Source organism: Pseudophryne corroboree, chromosome 4 (genome assembly GCF_028390025.1).
Source record: "Pseudophryne corroboree isolate aPseCor3 chromosome 4, aPseCor3.hap2, whole genome shotgun sequence".
In the NCBI taxonomy this organism is placed as follows: domain Eukaryota; kingdom Metazoa; phylum Chordata; class Amphibia; order Anura; family Myobatrachidae; genus Pseudophryne; species Pseudophryne corroboree.
The window spans coordinates 497,151,784-497,175,566 of NC_086447.1; the positions used below are offsets into that span (position 1 = coordinate 497,151,784).

The 23,783-nt window shown below is 45.8% G+C and overlaps 1 long non-coding RNA gene across 1 annotated transcript in view; it reads right to left on the reverse strand.

The window, feature by feature from the left end:
* LOC134911545 (uncharacterized) overlaps positions 1-17,747 on the reverse strand; it is a 157,803-nt gene extending 140,056 nt beyond the window's left edge. Inside the window, exon 1 of the long non-coding RNA XR_010176658.1 lies at positions 17,677-17,747. This is a non-coding gene — a long non-coding RNA (uncharacterized LOC134911545). The remainder of the gene's footprint in view (positions 1-17,676) is intronic.
* Positions 17,748-23,783: the final 6,036 nt, after the last annotated feature.

Genomic DNA, 23,783 nt, shown 5'->3' on the forward strand with positions numbered 1-23,783 from the left:
AGATCGATGTTGAGTCCGCGTTTCGGTTGCTCCCGTTGCATCCGGACTCATTCCGTTTTATGGGTTTTCGGATCAGAGCGAAATATTTCATTGACAAATGTTTGCGGATGGGATGTTCCGTTTCCTGCTCGTTTTTTGAAACGTTTAGCACATTCTTGCATTATTGCGTGGAGTCTTCTTCAGGGGGTCATGGAGTTGCGCATTACCTCGATGATTTCCTGTGTGTGGGACCGGCGAATTTGCCGCGCTGCAGCGACTTGCTGTTCAGCCTCCGAGCGTTGTTTTATCACTTTGGCGTTCCTGTGGCCGAGGATAAAACGGAGGGGCCGGTTTCCTGTTTGTCGTTCTTGGGGATTGAAATCGACACGGTGGCAAGCTCGTGTCGCCTTCCTCAGGCCAAGGTCGCGAAGCTCCGCAAGGTTATTTGCCAGTTCGTGATGTCGCGCAAAGTCACGCTGAGGCAGGCGCAGTCCTTGCTGGGCCTCTTGAACTTTGCTTGCCGGGTGATCCCGATGGGCAGGGTTTTCTGCCAAAAGCTGGAGAGGGCGACGGCGGGGTGTGCCAGGCCGCATCATTTCATTCGTTTGTCCTCCGAGATTAAGAGGGATTTGGCCGTCTGGGCCTCGTTCCTGGAGGACTTTAATGGGGTGCGTATCTGGCTGGCCCCAACGATTGACAATGCTAGGTTACAGCTGTTTACCGACGCGGCGGGTTCCTCTGGGTTCGGTTGCTACCTAGAGGGATCTTGGGGCGTGGCCTCGTGGCCTGAGGAATGGCGTCGCGAAGGTTTCACTAAGGACCTTTTGCTGCTGGAGCTTTTCCCCATTATGGTAGCACTGGAGGTTTGGGGCGATCGTCTGGCTTATCGCAGCATTTTGTTTAGATGTGACAATCTGGGCGTGGTGCATGCGATCAATAACCAGAGGGCGAAGTCGCTGGTGGTTCTGAGGGTGCTTGGGCGATTGCTGCTGACATGCTTGCATAAGAATGTATGGTTCCGCGCGCAGCATGTGCCAGGACTTGAGAACGGAATTGCCGACGCGTTGTCCCACGGTCAGTGGGAGAGATTTCGTTTGTTGGCACCCGAGGCCGATGAGCGGGGGTTTCAATGTCCCGGTTATGTCTGGCAGGTGATCGGACCGGACTGGAGGGTCTAGCGATGCGGTCAGTGGCTCCGAACACGCTCAAGGCTTACGGTCAAGCTTGGAGCGAGTGGGAAGAGTTTGTCCGCAGATGTAGTCAAGAAGGTAAGAGCGGGCATCGGATGATGCTTTCTTTTATTTGGCAGCTTTTTGTCACGGGTAGGTCCAGAGCGGTGGTGTCCCGGTACTTAGCAGGGATTTCGTTTTTTAATAAAATCAAGGGTGTCCCTGACGTGACAAAGAGCGGGCTTCTGGTAAAGGAGATGAAAGGGTGGGCGCGCGAGGCGCCAACGCCGCCTGATAGGCGACGCCCCATCGATGCGGCCTTGCTACCGGCTGTCATCGATGCGGTAGGCAGTATCGCGTCGTCAATTTTTGAATCGCTTTTGTTCCAGTTGGCGTTCTCCATGGCTTACCACGGAGCCTTTCGGGTTTCGGAGCTGGTAGCGCCATCTAAGCGGGCAGACTCGCGCATGCTTCTGGATGACGTGGTGGTGGGTGAGAGGTCCTTGCTGTGCAGATTGCATCATTCTAAGATGGACCAAGTAGGTAGAGGGCGATGGGTCACTTTGGTACCGTCTCTGGAGGGGAGCATTTGCCCAGTGAGATTGACATCGAAATATGCAGCAGTTCGGACCGGTGTGCAGGGGTCGTGGCTGCTGCATTATGACGGTTTACCTTTGACGAAATATCAGTTTCGTTGGATGCTGAGTCGCTGTCTGGCGAGCTTGGGCCTTTCACCCGCTGCTTTAGGTATGCATTCTTTCCGAATCAGGGCGGCGACGTCGGCTGTGTCGGCGGGTTTTTCCGTTGCGGAGATTCAGGCATTGGGGCGATGGAAGTCATCAAGTTACAGACGATATATTCGCCCAGTTTCATGAGTTTTTAGTTTGATTAACAGTTCAGTTTTATTAGCCGTTCTATAAGTTCATGTTGTAAGGTTAAGTACGTCCTTGTGCAGTTGTGTCTGTTTGTCTCCCCTGTTCATCCTACTCAGGGATTAGCTACTCGCCGCTGCTGGCAGCGGGGGTCTGGAGTTCTTTTGCAATTTTTTGCCTGACTTGACGGACTGAATTTCAATCTACAATTCGGCTGATCAGTACAACTCAAAGTCCCTCAGCAGGTTTTTACGCTTTCACCTCCAGCTGAGTTCTTACATGTTTTTCCCATTTTGAAATCCCCCCTCCCCTTTTTATTTTCCTTATTTTCCTTTGATCTTTCCCGTTGTGTTTTTATGTTATGCTTCGATTGGCTGGAAGCTTGTTTAGATTGGCTAGGCCGTGACTTATGCAAGACACGAAAACCCCTTTTTTCTTTTGGCAGATCCTTCAGGTTAATGCATTCAATAAGCTCCTGTTAGGATATTTATTAACCGATTTTTACTCCTTTCCTTCTCTTCAGGTTGGGTAGAAGACGATTTGGCAATCTGGGTAGTTGGCCACTCTTATGTTTACTGATCAGCCAGGTTTTTGGCCTCGGAGGGGGCGCAGTTTTTTCCTTGGGCTCATGGCGTTCGTTGGCTTGGTTGGCGAGGGATGATGTGGCAAGATCTGAAGAGTAGATTGGTCAGTCAGGTCAGCGAGCATGGAGTCCCTAGGGTGCTGGTTGTCCATTTGGGTGGCAACGATCTGGGGAAGAGGACATCTTTGGAGCTGCGATGGGCCATGATGGAGAATCTGGCCAGTGTGGCCGCAGCGTGGCCCAATTGTGTTTTGGTGTTCTCTATGATGGTGCCAAGGTTGCGTTGGCGAGGAGTGGCGGACGGTCGCCCGATTGATGAGGCCAGGCAAAAGGTGAATGTGGCGGTGGCGAAGTGGGTGTTGGCTCACGGAGGGAAAGTGGTTCGCCACCCTAGGATTTGGTTTCGTGCCAGTCACCTTTTTCGGCCTGATGGTGTGCATCTGTCCAAGGAAGGGATGTTGTTTTTCCTGGAGGATCTGTTTCTGGTGTTGCAGGAGTTAGGTTGAGGGTATGGTGGTGGTGGTGCGAAGACTCTGGGGAAGAGTCTTTCGCTGTTGGCGGAAAAGAACGGCAGGTTGTAGTTTGACTTGTTAGTTACAGTTGTTTACAGTATTGGTGTGGTTTAGGTGCAGTCACCTCCATTGACTTTTAAGGCCGCTAGATCACCCATCAGGGGGCAGCGTCATCACCTATCAGGGTGGGCAGTCAGCGTGGAGGTCTGAGTCGGGCATCTATTACCTATGTATGGTTTATGGTAAATTAGGATCGTTTGGGTTTTAATGTTTTTTGAGGTTATCGTCAGTGGAATGTAGCCGTTCTTTTTTCTGCCACCATATGCCGGCTGAATCGGTATGTTAACTTAAATTTTACTTTACAGGTTTTTTCTAATGGTTAGGGTACAATAAATAGCTAACAATTTTCTGCCAAATTCAAGTCTCCGTGTCATTATTTCATGGTATTAAAGGTATTGAATGCTTTACTTTTTGAATAAGGGTCCACACATTATCATTAGGAGGTTTAGGAGAGCGAAATGACAGACATAGGAATGGAGAGAGTTAAACCTCCTGTGAGGGGTGGACCTAACTGTTATGAAAAGTACAGCCAATGGTAGAGAGGGGAGGGATCAGTATATATAGGGATGTATAGGCTAGCTAAGTCTCTCTTGCTGCTGGTTTGCCTTCCCGCCCTCCCACCCCATTTGGTAGAAGTTTTGGCATGGAGTGCCTTGGCTCTAAATTGTTAGTGTGGTTTATCGTTGGCTATTGTTGGCGGAAAAGAACGGCAGATTGTAGTTTGACTTGTCAGTTACAGTTGTTTACAGTATTGGTGTGGTTTAGGTGCACTCACCTCCATTGACTTTTAAGGCCGCTAGATCACCCATCAGGGGACAGCGTCATCACCCATCAGGGTAGGCAGTCAGCGTGGAGGTCTGAGTCGGGCACCTATTACCTATGTATGGTTTGTGGTAAATTAGGATCGTTTGGGTTTTAATGTTTTTTGAGGTTATCATCAGTGGAATATAGCCGTTCATTTTTCTGCCACCGTATGCCGACTGAATCGGAATGTTAACTTAAATTTTACTTTACAGGTTTTTTCTAATGGTTAGGGTACAATAAATAGCTAACAATTTTCTGCCAAATTCAAGTCTCCGTGTCATTATTTCTTGGTATTAAAGGTATTGAATGCTTTACTTTTTGAATAAGGGTCCACACATTATCATTAGGAGGTTTAAGAGAAAGGAAAAGAAAAAAAGATATATGATTGAAAATACTTTTGTGCTTCATTTGCACAAGTAACACACGTGCTAGCATTCCTGTGAAATCCGTTTGCCAGTTTCTATGGCAGCTAGCAGCTTGCTAATCATTAAAAAAAAAGTGCGATTTGTTATAAAAATCTAGGTCAGTAAAAAAGGGGAATAAACATATAATTTTTAAAATGCCCTTGAAGTGGTGAAACAGTTGGCAAAAATTATGCTCTTTCATCAACACGATTTTGCTTTCCTAAATACATTACAATTAAGATTGGTAGTATAGATAAATCTGAGATACATGGTTAAATCCAAGAAGATATTTCCATAATATAAATATCTACAATTCCTTAAATGAAACAGGTACAACAGCAGATATCTCTAATAATGCAAAAACAGGCCCGATATGTTTTTCCAACTCACCAACCTATACTGGTGCATCCACAGTATAGGCAGCGTATGCACATTCGTCTCACTGGCCAATATCTAAAAGCAAAGTGATAGTAGAAGCTTCAGAGCAACTGTAATGTAGCCGACTCAGAATGGTTCAGAAAAGCCCATAGTTGCTGTAAGTACAGTATATATATATATATATATATATATATATATGTCAGCTGTGATGCATGACCAGTATGCTAAAAATCATGAGATGCAAGGGCGGAACTACCATTGGTGTAGCAGGTGCATTGCACCGGGGCCCCTGAGGTTTAAGGTGCCCACTGCTGGATGAATGACCCAGAGAGCAGTGTGGGCCCCACTGTCTGAATGACTTACTTTAGTGAGGCAGCGCTGATCTTGTGTGTGCCGGACTGATAAAGCAGTCCTTCCACCTATCAGCGCTGATGATCACAGCCGCACATTAACTCTAATTAACACGCAACTGTACATTTTGTATGATTCACTGCTGTGTATGTATTAAAAGCATCTACAACAGGTGTAACTGGCACTGTTAGAGTCTGCCTGTCTGTTTGCCCAACTGAGGAAAGCACAAGAAGCAGGGGTCCCTGTCACAGATAAAGCAGAGGCCGCTATGTTCCTGCCCCCACCAAGGTACATGCTACCCACTGCCTCTCTATGTCAACCTCTGTCTCCCCCTGCCTCATGCTGTCACCTTCTTCCTCTCCCTGTCACTCATTGCCGTGTGACATTTTTTGAACTTGGGTTTGGGTGGAGGAGGGGGGCCCAAATTATATTTTGGCACCTGGGCCCACCACTCACAAGTTCTGCCTCTGGTGAGATATAAATGCATTTGGACTTTCATGTAACTCAGAATGAGGCCCTCAGTCAGAGTTCTCATATGTATAGCTAAGAGAGATAATCAATGTATGTTTTTCCTCTGAAAAGTTTGTGAATTTGTATAGAGTTGGGTGTTCTCCAGAACCTGTGCAAAGTAAGATACTTTTTGAATTGAGAATTAGAACGGGATATACTACGCATTGCAAGGTGATACATCACACCACTTACCATGTACCTACCGGAGTTAATAATGCCAATATGTACCTAAATGTGATTAAAATCCTAAAGGGCAACTCTACCAATAAGAGCTGTCCTTTATGACATGCACACCGCAGGGTACACTGGGAATAAATGCAAAAAGAAGCTCACAGGCTTCTATTGAGCAACGCGTTGCCCACTGAGTCCAAGCTCTGGAATGTATAGCATACCAGACCTTGGTACATAAAAGAAGGTGGCCAAAACTCAGAAAATGGAATTTTCTGAGTTTAGGCCACATTTCATATGCTGTGATAAAAATAGCTCCTTTAAATCCTTTTCTCGTAGTCTGTAGAGGATACTGGGGTCCACATTAGTACCATGGGATATAGACGGGTCCACTAGGAGCCTTGGACACTTTAAGAAATTAATAGTGTGCACTGGCTCCTCCCTCTATGCCCCTCCTACCAGACTCAGTCTAGAAACTGTGCCTGAGGAGACTGACATATCCTGAGGAAGGATGTAACAGAACAGTGGTGAGATTCGAACAAGCACACACAAACAAGAGGAAAGCCATGCTAACCAAACTTGAACAGGAACCAACAACATTACTTAACAAAGTAACAGTGCAGGAAAACGAAGCACTGGGCCGGCGCCCAGTATCCTCTACGGAATACGAGAAAAGGATTTACCGGTAGGTAATTAAAATCCTATTTTCTCTTACGTCCTAGAGGATACTGGGGTCCACATTAGTAACATGGGAATGTACCAAAGCTCCCAAACCGGGTGGGAGAGTGCTGAGGTTCCTGCAGAACTGATTGACTAAACTGAAGGTCCTCAGAGGCAAAAGTATCGAACTTGTAGAACTTAGCAAACGTGTTCGAACCCGACCAAATAGGTGCTCGGCAGAGCTGTAAAGCCGAGACACCCCGGGCAGCCACCCAGGAAGAACCCACCAACCTAGTAGAGTGGGCCTGTACTATAGGTACCGGCAATCCCGCTGATGAATAAGCATGCTGGATAGTAAGCCTGATCCAGCGAGCAATAGACTGCTTTGAAGCAGGACACCTAATTTTCTTGGGATCATAGAGAACAAACAGTGAGTCAAATATCCTGTGACAAGCCGTCCGCTTCACATAGATCTTTAAAGCCCTCACAACATCCAAGGAATTTGAGGTAGCAAAGGTGTCAGTAAGCACTGGAACCACAATAGGTTGGTTGATATGAAACGCAGACACCACCTTAGGAAGAAATTGCTGATGAGTTCTGAGTTCAGCTCTATCTTCATGAAAAATCAAATAGGGTCTTTTGTAAGACAACACCCCCAGTTCCGACGCACGCCTTGCAGAAGCTAAGGCCAACAGTGTAACGGTCTTCCACGTAAGAAACTTTACGTCAACCTGCTGTAAAAGCTCAAACCATTCCAATTGTAGGAACTGCAACACCACGTTAAGATCCCAAGGTGCCGTGGGAGGCACAAAGGGCGGTTGGATGTGCAGAACTCCCTTCAAGAACGTCTGAACCTCAGGGAGGGAAGCCAATTGTTTCTGGAAGAAAATGGATAAGGCCGATATCTGGACCTTCAAGGAGCCCAAACGAAGACCCACATCCAAACCCGACTGTAGAAAAAGGAGAAAACGTCCCAGTTGAAATTCCACTGCAGGAAATTTCCTGTTTTCATACCACAAGACATATTTTTTCCAAATATGGTGGTAATGTTTAGACATTACCCCATTCCTGGCTTGGATCAGGGTTGGAATAACCTTGTCCGGAATGCCTTTCCAGGCTAAAATTTGACACTCAACTTCCATGTCATCAAATGTAGCTGTGGTAAGTCTTGATAGATGAACGGCCCCTGTTGTAGAAGATCCTCTCGAAGAGGTAGAGGCCACGAATGCTCTGGGAGCATCTCCAGTAGATCTGTGTACCAGGTCCTTCTTGGCCAATCCAGAGGAATGAGAATTGCTTGAACGTTTTCCCTTTTTATTCTTTTGAGAACTCTTGGGATTAGTGGAAGAGGTGGAAACACATAAATCATCTGGTAGACCCATGGAGTCACCAGAGCGTCCACCGCCACTGCCTGTGGGTCACTCGACCTGGTACAATACCGGTATAGCTTTTTGTTGAGATGAGAGGCCATCATGTCTATTTGTGGAATTCCCCACCGACGTGTAGAGGACTCGAACACCTGTGGGTGAATGCTCCCGGGTGGAGGTCGTGTCTGCTGAGGAAGTCAGTTTTCCAGTTGTTTACTCCCGGAATGAAGAATGCCGACAGAGCCACCACGTGCCTTTCTGCCCAGAGGAGAATTCTTGTTACCTCTGATATTGCTGCTCTGCTCTTTGTTTCACCCTGTCGGTTTATGTACATTATTGACGTTACATTGTCCGTCTGAACTTGAATGGCGTGACCTTGTAGAAGATGTGACGCCTGTAGAAGGGCGTTGTATAAGGCCCTTAGTTCCACAATGTTGATCGGAAGAATGGTTTCCTGCCTTGACCATTTTCCTTGGAACTGTTTTCCCTGGGTGACTGCTCCCCAACCTTTGAGGCTTGCGTCTGTGGTTAGCAGAATTAAATTTTGAATCCCAAATCTTCGACCCTCGGTCAGGTGAGAAGTCTGAAGCCACCACAGTAGAGAAATCCTGGCTTTTGGTGACAGACGTATACTCTGGGGCATGTGAAGATGTGATCTGGACCATTTGTCCAGCAGATCCAGCTGGAAGGGCCTCGCATGAAACCTTCTATACTGCAGAGCCTCGTAGGAGGCGACCATCTTCCCCAGAAGGTGAATGCATGGATGCACCGATATCCGTGCTGGTTTCAGAACATCCCGCACCATAGACTGGATTACCAATGCCTTTTCCAGCGGAAGGAATACCTTCTGTTCCTCCGTATCCAGTATCATCCCCAGGAATGGAAGCCTCCATGTTGGTTCCAGGTGGAATTTTGGTAGATTCAGAATCCATCCGTGATCCTGAAGTAGTCGGGTTGAGAGGGCAATGCTGTCCAACAACCTCTCCCTGGAAGGCGCTTTTATCAGCAGGTCGTCCAGGTACGGTATTATGTTCACTCCCTGCCTTCGGAGGAGAAACATCATCTCTGCCATTACCTTGGTGAACACCCTCGATGCTGTGGAGAGGCCAAATGGCAGGAACTGGTAGTGACAGTCCTGTATTGCAAACCGTAGATAAGCCTGATGAGCCAGCCAAGTCGGAATATGAAGGTATGCATTCTTGATGTCCAGAGACACCAGGAATTACCCCTCTTCCAGACCTGAAATCACTGCTCTCAGAGACTCCATCTTGAATTTGAACACCCGTAAATACGGGTTCAGTGACTTGAGGTTTAAAATGGGTCTTACCGAACAGTCCGGTTTCGGTACAACAAACAGGTTGTAATAATAACCTTTGTTCTGTAGCTGAGGTGGAACTGGAACAATGACCTGGGTTTGTACCAGTTTTTGAATTGCTGCCTGTAAAGTCATACTTGCTTCTGGAGAAGCTGGTAAGCCTGATTTGAAGAATCTGTGAGATGGGAGTTCCCGAAACTCCAGTCTGCATCCCTGGGTGATAAGGTCTGTGACCCAGGGATCCTGGCAAGATGTTGCCCAAACGTGACTGAAATAGCGTAACCGAGCTCCCACTTGCCTGTCTTCCAGGCAGTGTGGACCACCGTCATGCTGAAGGCTTTGAGGAAGCAGACCCGGAGGTCTGTTTCTGAGAACCTGCAGCTGGGGGTGCAGCGGAAGGAAGGTATGTAGACTTATCCGCCGTAGCCTTGGATATCCACGTATCCAGTTTATCTCCAAAAAGGGCCTGACCTGTAAATGGCAGGCTTTCCATGCCTTTCCTGGAATCCGCATCCGCAGTCCACTGGCGTAGCCATAAGCCCCTGCGTGCTGCCACTGCCATGGCAGTGGTGCATGCGTTGAGCAAACCAATTTCCTTTATGGCCTCTACCATAAGTAAGCAGAGTCTTTAATATGTTGTAGGAGTAAAATTATCTCCCCCCTGGGTAGGGAATCTAATCCGTCAATTAGGTTACCTGACCACTTAGCAATGGCCTTAGTGATCCATGCACAAGCAATAGTGGGTCTCTGGACTATCCCAGCAGCAGTGTATAAAGATTTGAGAGTGGTCTCAATCTTGCGGTCAGCTGTGTCCTTTAAGGATGCTGCCCCAGGAACAGGTAAGACTATCTTACGTGACAACCTAGACACCAATGCGTCCACAATCGTCGGGTTTTCCCATTTCTTTATATCTTCCAGAGGAAAGGGAAAGGATGTAATTAATCTTTTAGGGATCTGAAACTTTTTGTCAGGATTATCCCAAATTTCTTCAAACAGGCCATTCAATTCCTTTGATGCAAGAAAAGTAGCTGAGGATTTATTTTTTACATTAAAATAAGATTCCTCCTCTACCTCCACCACCTTGTCAGGAATGTGCAGGACATCTCTAATAGCTCCTATTAGGGACTGTATTCCTTGTGATAGGACAGCATCGCCCCCACTCGCATCCACTTCACCCTCCTCTGGTTCTGATGTATTGTCATCAGTATCAGCCTGCATAAGCTGGGCCAGAGTACGCTTTTGTGGGCAAATGGCAGGGGTCTGAGATGCTGGTATGGGAACTGAATCCCTATTCATCAGTTGCATCTCTCTCTCTCTCATTATGGGACAATTTTGTAGAAATAGTAGATATCATCCTTTTAATGGAATCTGACCATGGGGGTTCTGCCCCACTAGCCTGAGAATGTGTACTATTTTGGGTACATGGTAGAGATTCTTCGGGGGAGGATAGACACTCTGCTGTGCAGTAAACACAGTCCCTGGACATTTTAACGGGAAGGGACACACACACACACACCCCCCCACACAGAAGGTGAAACATGGTTTTACCCACACAGAGCCCGCAGGGAGACACAGAAGATGGAGCCTGCCACACAGCATGCTTGTAGCTAAGTAAACCTAGCTGGGTCGCCACACTAAGTCCCTTAATAGGGATTAGTATTCTACAGCACTCCCCTTCCTTCTAAGACCCCCTGGTACCGCTGAGGAGACGTGGAGTCTTGGTGGAGGAGCTGCGCTTCCCTGTGAATCCTGTCAGTGTAAGCTGCAGAGGTAAAATGGCGCTGGAGAGCTGCTGGATCTGCTCATTGTAAAGCCCCGCCCCCCTAATGGTGCTCGGCTTCCCGCTTTTTTTATACTGGCCTGAGGTATTTTTGTGTCTAACAAAGGGTTAAAACCCTTGTTAGGTATGTTAGCCAGTGTGGGTAATCAGTGGTGGCTCAGCGCGCCGCTCACAACAGGACACACTACACTGTATGTCCTCCTGAGCCGCCTGGAGCACAGCCTGCACTCAGAGCTGCACTCCTACCCTTGTGCCGCCATTCCTACAGGCAACCCGCTAACCGGGACGCCGGCACTGTACTCACCACTCTTCTGGCTCTGTTAGGGGTGGCGGCGTGCTGCAGGAGGGTATGCTCGCCGTGGTGGGGCTTGCAAATGACTTCCTCAGGAGCTCAGTGTCCTGCCAGCGGAGAAACAGGACCATTAACTCTTTAGGAAGTTGAGCCGTTCTCCCCCCTAAGTTCCACAAAGCAGGAAGTCTGGTGCCAATCAGACCTGCCTGAAAATAACAAACAGAAAATAAATGCAGAAAACTCTTCAGGAGCTTCCCTAAGCGTGACCGGCTCCTCTGAGCACATTTTCTAAACTGAGTCTGGTAGGAGGAGCATAGAGGGAGGAGCCAGTGCACACTATTGATTTCTAAAGGGTATTTTCATTGCCTTTTTCATAGTATTTTAGTATCACCTAAATGAACTAAAGGGCAATTGGAGGAGAATTTGTAAAAGTTACCTGCAAGCCCTTAAAATAGCATTTTCTTAGTAATCAGATCACATTTTCCATATTTGTTATGGGAAATGCGATCAGGCTGAATTTATAAAAAAAAAATAAACGTAAACAAATGCCAGAGGGAAACCTGTAAAAATAACGCTATCTTGAAGATAGTGTTATCACAGCTTCCCTCTGGTTCCCCTAGCTCCTTCTCCGCTCTGACAGGAAGAGTAGAGTTAAGAGCGAAACCTCTGTCGGAGTCAGAGGAGCTCACCGGGTCACCGATCACCGGGTAAGTGCAAGTGTCATACCTGAAGGTGTCAACGGCGGCGCATGCGCGGAGACACTCTCATTGTATTTTTATGCAGTTATACAATGAGAAGAGTGTGGAGTGGATTTGCACTGAAAGACCTTTCTCGCAAGCTCTATCACTGCATGTGGTAATTGACACATCCCTGTGATGCATTCAATTATTGCATTGTGAGTTTGGGCAATTTTGGCACATCCCATTCGAATCAGAGATGCAGATTGTGATAAACATTCCCCTGATAGCGTTTTCACATTGCAAAAGCAGGTCACACCCAAGACTTGTACATGGGTCCTTCCCAGGTGCAACCCACTTAAGACCACTTTCAAACTGGCGGCACCAGCCCAGCATATTGCCAGGTTGGTGGTTGGTGACATATGCGGAGGCGGTGCCTGGAGATCAGATCATCTCCAAGACCCGCCTGTCCCTATAGAGCCACCTCTCCCTATAGAGTGAATGGGTCTTGGGTTGCATCAACCCGTTCACACTGCACTTCAGCCCGTAATTAACCCTGATTTATACCCGGGTTGAAATACCAGGTCAGTTGACCCAGGAAATTGTAACATACCCCTTTCACACCGCACCTCGACCCGCGTTGACCTGGCAATATAGGGTTATTTGTGTGCTGTGAAAGGGGTATTAGTGACTACAGTGATATACCATACCTTTCCAAAATGTCCTTTCTTTTTGCAGCTTTTGCACTGAGCCTCTTTAGCAGGACATCCAGTAAATCTTATTTATTTATTTATTTATTAGCAGTTTCTTATATAGCGCAGCATATTCCGTTGCGCTTTACAATTAGAACAACAATTATAGAACAAAACTGGGCAAAGACAGACAGACAGAGGTAGGAAGGCCCTGCTCGCAAGCTTACAATCTATAGGGAAATAGGCATTGATACACAAGGATAGATGCTACCTGTCACATAATGGTTCCCCAGGTTGCTAGGTTCTTAATGGGTTGTATATGATATGATCACCCAGCAATGTTGGAAGACAAAATGTGAGTTTATGTGGACTGTACAGAGGGGATGTAACTTGATAGGGAAGCTGTGAAGGTTATGTGTGTGGGTCTGAAATTTGGTAGGCTTGTCTGAAGAGATGAGTTTTCAGAGAACGTTTAAAGGTTTGGAGACTAGAGGAGAGTCTTATTGTGCGTGGGAGTGCATTCCACAGAGTGGGTGAAGCCCAGGTAAAGTCCTGTAATTTTGAGTGGGAACAGGTAATACATGTGGATGAGAGACGCAGATCTTGTGCAGAGCGGAGAGGTCTGGTAGGGAGATATTTTGAGATGAGTGAGGAGATGTATGATTGTGCAGTTTGGTTAATAGCCTTGTATGTAAGTAAAAGTATTTTATATTTGACACGGTAGAATACCGGTAAACAATGGAGGGACTGACAAAGCGAATCAGCAGATGAAGAACGGCTGGCGAGGAAGATTAGCCTCGCAGCTGCATTTAAAATGGATTGAAGTGGTGATAGCCTATGTTTGGGAAGACCAGTAAGGAGACTATTACAATAATCAATGCGGGAGATGATGAGTGCATGGATTAGAGTTTTTGCAGTGTCTTGTGTAAGATAAGGGCGTATTTTGGATATGTTTTTAAGGTGCATGTAACATGATTTAGAGACAGATTGAATGTGTGGAACAAAGGACAGTTCAGAGTCAAGGGTGACACCTAGGCAACGAGCTTGTGGGGTGGGGTGGATAGTTGCATTGTCAACAGTTATAGAGATATCAGGTTGGTAACTACTCTTAGCTGGTGGGAAAATAATTTATTTGGTTTTGGAAATGTTGAGTTTGAGGTGGCGAGATGACATCCAAGATGAAATGGCAGACAGGCATCCAGTGACACGAGTCAATACTGGTGGTGACAAATCTGGGGAGGATAGGTAGATTTGAGTATCATCAGCATACAAATGATACTGAAATCCAAAGGAGCTGATTAGTTTACCAAGAGAGGAGGTATAGATTGAGAAAAGCAGAGGACCTAAGACTGAGCCTTGCGGTACTCCAACTGATAGAGGTAGAGAAGAGGAGGTAGAATCAGAGAAGTGAACACTGAAAGAGCAATTAGATAGGTAGGATGAGAACCAAGAAAGGGCTGTGTCCTGAAGACCTAGGGATTGTAGTGTTTGTATGAGAAGAGAGTGGTCAACAGTGTCAAAAGCAGCAGAGAGATCTAGAAGAATAAGTAGTGTGTAATGGCCTTTTGATCTAGCAGTGACTAGATCATTCACTACTTTGGTCAGTGCCGTCTCTGTGGAGTGTTGGGCACGAAAGCCTGACTGAAGTGGATCCAATAAGTTGTGCGAGTTAAGAAAGTGTGTAAGGCGAGTGTAGGCAAGCCTCTCAAGTAGCTTGGAGGGACTGGGTAGCTGAGAAATGGGACGGTAGTTAGAGAGTGTGTTTGGGTCTGAGTTGTGTTTTTTTAGAATGGGAGTAATGACTGCATGTTTAAACAGAGAGGGAAAGATACCAGTAGAGAGAGAGAGAGAGAGATTACAGATTTTAGTTAAGGTTGGGATAAGCACAGGAGACAAAGTTTTACTGACCTGTGAGGGTATAGGATCAAGAGGAGAGGTAGTGGAGTAGGAGGATGAAAAGAGTGTTGATACTTCATCTTCACTTGTGGGATCAAATGAAGAGAGAGTGCCAGAGGGTTCAGGTAGGGAATTGCGCAGGTCACTGGCTGAGTTAGAGCATACCATTTCATCTCGGATTTTATCAATCTTATCCTTGAAGTAGGAAGCAAGTTCTTGTGCACGGATAGTAGCTAGTGGGGGAGGTGAGGGAGGGTAAAGAAGTGATTTAAATGTATTAAAAAGTCGCTTGGGGTTGTTGGCATGATAAGAGATGAGAGATTGGAAATATGTTTGTTTGGCAGTGTCCAGGGCCTGACGATAGGAGTGGTAGGTAGTCTTATATGTGAGAAAGTCACTTGGATTCTGAGATTTCCGCCACTGACGTTCTACTTTACGTGACAGTTTTTGTAGGTGTCTTGTTGACTTAGAGTGCCATGGTTGGCATCTAAGCCTACGTGGAGTGTGATGGGTAGCTGGAACCACTTCATCAAGGGCACTCTCTAGGGTCTGGTGCAGGTGTGATACAGCAGTGTCAGGTGTAGTAAATATAGAGATTGGTGAGAGCAGTTGTTGCAGAGAAGTGGAAAGTTGTTGAAAATGTATATTGTTAGTATTTCTGCGGGTTAGAGGAGGCTTGCTTGGTTTTAGTGTCCTAGAATTTAAAGTAATAGAAGAGATTGTGAAGGTGATCAGGTTGTGATCAGAGAGAGGGAAAGGAGTGTTAGTGAATTCAGAAACTGAGCAGAGCCTGGTGAACACAAGATCAAGGCAGTGGCCCTCATGGTGAGTAGAGGAGTCGGACAATTGGGTTAGGCCAAGAGAGGAGGTTAGAGAGAGGAGTTTGGATGCATGAACAGATTGTGGACTGTCAAGAGCTATATTGAAATCACCCATAATGATGGTGGAGATGTCAGAGGATAAGAAGTGTGGGAGCCAGGCAGAGAAATCTTCTAGAAATTGTTGTTTAGGTTGCCCAGGAGGGCGATAGATAGCTGCAACACGCAGAGAGAAGGGGGTGAAAATCCTGATAGAGTGAACTTCAAATGAGGTGAATGCGAGTGATGGAACCTGAGGTAGAACAGTGTATGTGAAAAACTGTGACAGTAAGATTCCGACCCCACCACCTTTACTATTATTAGGCCTAGATGTGTGTGAGAAGTGGAAACCACCATGTGACAGTGCTGCAGGGGAGGCAGTGTCTGATTGTGTGAGCCATGTTTCTGTTATAGCCAGCAGATTAAAGTTGTGAGATATGAAGAGATCATGGATGGATGTTAATTTGTTACAAACGGAGCGTGCATTCAATAAGGCACATTTTAGTGATTTGGAGGGGGATGGGAGACACGTGATATTTATGAGGTTAGATGGATTTCTATGTTGTTTTGAGACAGCAGAGTGTGAGAGGGAAAGGTGGTTGGGGCCTGGATTTGGTGACATGTCACCAGCTAATAAAAGCAGAAGAGTGAGATAAATCTTGGTGGATGTTTGCGAGTGTTTGTACTGGTGGCCAATTGCGGTTGTCAAAGTACTTGCAGAGAGGAAAGTATAAATCTCATGAGTGTTTAGAAGAGGGGAGTGGAGAATAGACGCTGTAATGTGTACAGAGGGGTGAGTTTCAGGGTGAGTGTAGAATGTGTTAAATTTGGTGAGAGTTCCATGAATTGAAATTAGACACAGTAGTTTGATGAACATGCTGAGGTTGTTTGTGTTTTATGGGTTAAGTGGAGTTAGAGTAAATTGTTAAAGTAAGTTACCTTTTCTTGATGTTGTTCATTGTTTGTTCCACTGTTTTTTATAACTGTTCGGATAACACACTTATTAATTCCACACTTAATAAATTCCAGCAAGCTACCCCCAGCAAGCTGACCCCTTAACTGACTCTAAGGAAATACTGACTCTGATTAGGAACAGGCCTACCTCTGAACATTTGGTCACCTGATTGAAATGCTAATTGATCATAGAACAAATTGCACAGGGTGGGTCAACAGACTAAAACTACTCTAGCTATCCACAATAAATTCAATCACATATATAGGAAATTACAAGAAAAACATCACATACATTCAAATATAAGATGTGGTTTGTACGCAGCATGTGTGTCAGTCTGTGTTCTGCAGATCCAGGATGATAGTACAATTTATTTGGATTGTTTTGATCTTGTTATTGTTGCGAGGTACTTTTGCAGCATTTTGGTAGGTTTTCTTGTAATCTGGTCAGGGTCGGACTGGCCCACAAGGGTACCAGGGAAGCCACCGGTAGGCCCCACTGCCTGAGTGCCCATTCCTTCCTCTAGGGATCAGGTTCCAGACTGTGCACTTGTATTATACATGGTAGATATGTTGCATTACACTGTACTAAACTATTGTGTATTTCAAGCCTCTGTGGAGGCTGGCCACACCCCCTTTGTAGGCTGGCCACACCCCTAAGTATGGGCCCCTATAACTGCAATCCCCCGGAGGGCCCTTCATGCCCCAGTCCGACACTGAATCTGGTGTATCCTGGCCTGCACAGGATGTATAGCTTGTACTGTACACTACATGCAGTGCCTTGGCCTGTCACCTGTGCCTTCGTTATTGCTGATTTCATTTGGCTAGCAATAGTAATAGCCTTCTGTAGTATCAGACTAGTTTCAAGCCAAACCACTCTTATGTGAGGAGAATAATTTAATCTGCCATGTTCCCAATTTCACGTGTGACCACCATCTCCCCAAGGGTAGTAATACTGATCTTTGGATATGCCATTGTTCTGTCTGTGCTGGCAAAACTAATATCATTCAGCTGCAATACTTACTTCAGCAACAAAAAAGTTATTTAATGCTTTAAGGGCAATAAAATATCTTTAATCCACTATTAAAGGAAATATATAATACATTTTCTGGCTTTATGTAGTGAGGCAGCATATCAGTAAAGCATGTATTCAGGCTTGTGAGAAGTCTGTGTTAGTTTTGAGCAGGTTATTTGCAAGTAGTTCTAAGCCACCCAGTAAAAGTAATTATAGGCTCGCCTGGGTGTGGAAGAAATGGAGCTGGATGGATTTAGTGAAGTAAAACTATACTTATCACAGATACTGTGTAGTCACCAGAACAGACACAGAGCATAGCCGTCTCATTCACCACTTTTATTCAAGATGTAGTTAACAAACAAGAACAGCAGAACTGAAACATACCTTACTTCGTACTGTATCTGCCTACTCTCCCGGAACCTGCAGGAGACACACGATTTGTCAGGTTGCCCCCTTACACTCCCAGAAGAGCGGGCACCCCTCCTGCATTCCACTCACTTCCTAGTAACCCAACCCCCCCAGATTCTGATGAGACCCTCCCTAATGCATCATGGGGGATGTAGTCTTTGTCCTGTGTTCAGATAGCAGTGTCTGAATTGGGCCACTGGAAAGCTCTGATGCAGGGGAACTACTGTGCCTCCCTACAGCTAGTATGCCAAGACTGCAGTTACCAAAACCCTGTCCTGAAATCTTACTGTATGTATTGTACTTCACCGCATTAAAAGGTGCATTTGTGTAAAAATAGGCACATTACTGTACATACCAAGACATCATTTAATTTGTCAAGCAGTTTTGCACTACAGTTAATTACCCCGTGACTGCATTTGTCAATTTCATATAAACGTGCAATGGAAGATTTATTGGTGAAACAAGTAATTGCATTTTAAATGTATTTTTCTTTCTTTTTAAACATACATACTATGGTCGTTGTTCTGTGAAAAGCTAGTGAAAATCCTAATATACAACGTATTAATGCAGAACATGCTGTTACTGTCAATACAGAGGGTTTTTCTTGTTAAACCAAGCAGACAGTTTGTAATAGTGGCCCATAAATGCACTGTGCCTTGTTTCAGTCTCACACTTTAGAGGCCATAGTAAACACCCAAACAGCATGCTATGGCAATAAATTAACCAGAACCGTTGTAGGCATCAATGAATAAAGACACAGTTGCTTAAGGCAAGGTTATAGGTCAGATTAATACCTGACCTTTTTGCCCTTGAATACTCCATTAAGCTTAATGGCTTTGGTTAATTTGTTCTAATACAGGCTTGGCTGCACTTCTGAGTTGTCTGTGTAGAAAATAAAGCAACCTCTGTGTTATAATCCAATTGGCACAATTCTAAACAGCGGGATGAATGGACATTCAGCTGAGAAACAAGTAGTAGGAAGAAGTCTTAACAAGTTAAAAACAATTTATATCCCCTATTCACAAACCATCATTGAAACAGAAATAATTAAATAATTGACATCTGTGGTACACATTTGATAGTGATGATCATATAAAACAGAGCAATAGGCTTATTAGTAACTGAAGTACCATCATAAGCATAATTGCACTAGAAATTATATTAGGTAACCAGTTATATACTCATTTATGTCTTATTTTAAAATGCATGATTCCACTGATCACCCTCACAATATTCAGCTGGACTACTTAGTGCAATTAATTTCCTCTCCATGTTCTCTTGTACTCAACAGTTTTCTGTCCCAATCTACTAATCAGGAAATGTCATCTCTCCTGGCCCCACCACCTGCTACAGTATCTCCTCCTTTTCTGCTGCTCCCTCTTACCAATAAAGGAAATGTGATAGATGAGGAGCAGAAGGGAAGGTGCTATATGTCTGTAGGCTTATTCACCTCCAGGGTCATTTCAAATTAATTCTGTTGGGCTTGTTCTAATTATATATGGGAAAGAGTATACTTTAATAATAGCCATCAATAAACCACCGTTAGATAATGGTTTCTAAAGGACACTAAAACAGCTGCTTAGTAAATTTAGACCATATTTTTTTCTTTTTTATTTTGCATACATCCAGTCATAACACGACTACCCATTTCAACATTTATCTTATTTTCTATAACCCACCTTATAACTACTGTAGGTTATTTCTGTGTGCATGGCTTCATTCAGGATGGTAAGATAATTATATAATCCAACCAACTCATCCATTTTCATCTCCAAATGGTCAGTTTGGCCACACAGATCACTTATGTTTTGCTGGAATGACTGATGGGCGATACCAAATCTTCAGGTGAAGTAGGTGAAAAGCTTATTCATCTTATAGACAGTGAGCAGATCTATGTCTTCTAAAATAGCATAACAGGCACCAATGCTGCTGAGGGAACAGTGCCAGAAAGAGATGGTGTCAGTGCCTATTGCTTGTCAGATGGATTTTACTGCCCTAGAGACCTGGGGTAACAGCTTGAAGAAGGAATCTGTAGGAACTGACTCTGATGAATTTGATCTCTTAAGTCCCATGATGAGAGAACTGGTGAGTAGACCGGAGATTAGGACATTCAAATGGTCACCCAGTGCACTCTTCAATTATCTCTTGACCTCCAGAAGAACTGGACTGTCTACACTTGTGTATGCATCCTTTCTGAACAGGTTGGGTTGTGGTCTGCAACTTTAGTCAGTAGCATGCAGGGGATCAGAAGGCTATGGATCATAGATACTATACTAGGAAATGGGTTCAGAACCTCCCTGTGGGTCTCCCAGTTGGCAACAAGAAGCCCTCAAGCCTAGGAATACTGGAGATGTGCTGGCCTATCATAGGATGGATAACAGATGACAGTGGGGAGGATGGCGCAGATGTGTATACCAGCACAAACAAAACAGTAATCACCAGCAAGTAAGATAGTTTCAAATCTGCCATCTTGGTATCAAAATTAAGCTGTCACTTTCCTGGTAGCTGGCTGAGATGCAGAGAGGGGACCACAGCAGTGACGGGAGCAGCAGTGACATCAGAAAAGTATAAAATTGAACATGATTGAAAGTAAACTATGTGTTTTGCGTTTGTTTATTTATTAAACATTTTTCTTAGCAAACTGCAGGTGCCAATAGCTGTGATTTTTCAAGTACCAGCAGGCCCTGGCAGCTATTTTAGCTGATAGTTCATGCTGGGGCTTGTATTTTGCCATGTTGCACAGATACCCTGTTTGGTTTCAAAATTAGGGGTGACCCCCACATCATTTACCTCCTGATTTTGGGGTAACCATCCCTGGGCTGTAAAGTGCCAGTGCTGCTTCGAAATGTGAGCAGGGGGTAACCTCACAATGTTTTTTCCAAACTACAGGTCACACTTGGCTCTGGGGCCAGGGAAACCTACCATTTATGGTTCTCTAAGTGGCAGCTTGCCTTGGCACCCAGACCAGGTAGTTCACTATATATATATAATATAAACACATACAATATATTTTTTTTTTCCAGAAAAAAAACATGCTTTTAAAACATGCATAAGTAGGCAAACACTGTCCACCTATTTCTGTGACATCACAAGTTGGAGAGAGGTTGGCTGTTCAGCTGATGAAAGTTGGTCTAGTATTGTATATGGCCATCTGAATCCACAGGCCTGTACACAGACTGAACTGCTTATTGGGGATCAGTATGTGATCCCAGCAGCCGGGATCCCGGTTGTCATTATACTGACATTGGGATCCCAGTCATAAGAATGCCGGCAGGAGGGGCGAGTGCAAAGAAGCCCCTGGTGGGCTCGCTGCGCATACCCCACTGCGGGCTAGGTGGTGAGCTTTGCCCACCACAGGTTCTACACAGGCCCTGTCTTGGATACTGTAAATTTACAGGGGTGCTGGCCCTGTCTCATATGCTGTGAAATTCAGGGGTGCTGTGAAAATAAATGTACACTGGCCCTGTCATGTATGCTGTAAAAATACAGGGGTGCTTTGAATATAAAGGGGTGCTGGCCCTGTCTTGTGTGCTGCAAAATTTCAGGGGTGCTGTGAAAATAAATGTACACTGGTCCTGTCTTGTATGCTGTAAAAATTCAGGGGTGCTGTGAAAATAAATGTACACTGGCCCTGACTTGTATGCTGTAAAATGACAGGGGTGCTGGCCTGGTCATGTATGCTGTAAAAGTTCAGGGGTGCTGTGAAAATAAATGTACATGGTCCCTGTCTTGTACAGTATGCTGTAAAAAATCATGGGTGCTGTGAAAATAAATATACACTGGCCCATTCTTGTATGCTTTAAAATTACGGGGCTGTAAAACTACAGGGGTGCTGTCCCGGTCCTGTATGCTGTAAAAATTCAATGGCACTAAGAAAATAAATGTACACTGGCCCAATCTTGTATGCTTTAAAAATTCAGGGGTGCTGTGAAAATAAATGTACACTGGCCCTGTCTTGTATGCTGTAAATATACAGGGGTGCTGTGAATATAAAGGGGTGCTGGCGCTGTCTTGTGTGCTGTAGAAATTCAGGGGTGCTGTAAAAAATAAATGTACACTGGCCCTGTTTTGTATGCTGTAAAAATGTAGGGGTGCTGTGAAAATAAATGTACACTGGCCCTGTCATGTATGCTGTAAAATTAGAGGGGTGCTGGTCCGGTCCTGTATACTGTATAAGGTCAGGGGTGCTGTGAAAATAAATGTACACTGTCCCTGTCTTGTATGTTGTAAAAATTCAGGGATGCTGTGAAAATAAATGTACACTGGCCCTGTCTTGTATGCTGTAAAATTACAGAGGTGTTAAAATACAGGGGTGCTGGCCCGGTCCTATATGCAGAGGTGTAGCAAGGTGTCATGGTGCCTGGAGCATGGTATATTTCGGCGCCCCCTACCCTGTACTGACTTGGGGGCGTGGCCACCAGGGCCGGTTCTAGACTTTGTGGCATCCAAGGTGAAAGTTTCCTTTGGCACCATCCCCGCCCCCCACCCACAGGTTAACCATAGTGCGCGCCAAAGGTGCGCAGCAAAAAATAGGAGTGTGGCTTCATAGGGAAGGGGTGTGGCCACAGTTATGCCCCCTGTAATTATGGACCCAGTAGTTGTGCCCCCAGTAGTTGTGCCCCCTGTAGATTTGCCCCCAGTAGATGTGCCCCCTGTAGCTGTGCCCCCTGTAGCTGTGCCCCTAGTAGGTGTGTCCCCAGTAGGTGTGCCTCCTGTAGCTGTGCCCAGAGTAATTGTGCACCCTTTTTTGTGCCCCCTGTAGATTTGCTCCCAGTAGTTGTGCCCCCTGTAGATTTGCCCCCAGTAGATGTGCATGGCATAGTTGTGCCCCCTGTAGATGTGCCCCCTGTAGATTTGCCCCCAGTAGCTGTGTGCCCTGTAGCTGTGCCCCCTGTAGCTGTGCCCCTAGTAGGTGTGTCTCCAATAGGTGTGCCTCCTGTAGCTGTGCCCAGAGTAATTGTGCACCCTGGTTTGTGCCCCCTGTAGATTTGCCCCCAGAAGTTGTGCCTGGCATAGTTGTGCCCCCTGTAGAGTTTCCCCCAGTAGATGTACCTGGCATAGTTGTGCCCCCTGTAGATTTGCCCCCAGTAGATGTGCCCGGCATAGCTGTGCCCCCTGTAGATTTGCCCCCAGTAGTAGTGCCCCCTGTAGATTTTCCCCCAGTAGTTGTGCCCCCTTTAGATTTGCCTAGAGTAATTATGCCCCTGTAGCTGGGCCCCCTGGTAGTGCCGCAAACACAACTGAAAAAAAACAATAATATACTCACCTGTCCGATACTGCTTCCCCACTGCGTCTCCGCCCGTCCATGTGTGTGACGCGTGACATCACACGCAAGTCACGGACCGGCGGGGAGCAGAGGAGAGGAGAGCGGAGGGGAGGGAGAGCCGCCCTTGATGCAGCTGCGGCTGCGAGCTGCTTGCGGGAGGGAGGTTCCGGCGGAGTCGAGCTGTGGCGCCCAGTTCTGTCTTGGGCGCCTGAATCTCGAGCTCCACCGGAACCACCCTCCCTACGCCCTGCCTGTATGCTGTAAAAATTCAGGGGTGCTGTGAAAATAAATGTACCCTGGCCCTGTCTTGTATGCTGTGAAAATTCAGGGGTGCCGTGAAAATAAATGTACACTGGCCCTGTCTTGTATGTTGAAAAAATTCAGGGGTACTGTGAAAATAAATGTACACTGGCCCTCTCTTGTATGCTGTAAAATTACATGGGTGCTGACCCAGTCATGTATGCTGTAAAAGTTCAGGGGTGCTGTGAAAATAAATGTACACTGTCCCTGTCTTGTATGCTGTAAAAATTCAAGGGAACTGTGAAAATAAATGTACACTGGCCCTGACTTCTATAATGTAAAAATACAGGGGTGCTGTGAATATACAGGGGTGCTAGCCCTGTCTTGTATGCTGTAAAAATTCAGGGGTGCTGTGAATATAAATGTACACTGGCCCTGTCTTGTATGCTGTAAAATTAAAGGGGGGCTCAGTATGTGATCCCGGTGGCCGGGATCCCAGCTGTCATTATACCGACATTGGGATCCCAGTCATTAGAATGCCAACAGGGGGAGCGAGTGCAAAGAAGCCCCTTGCGGG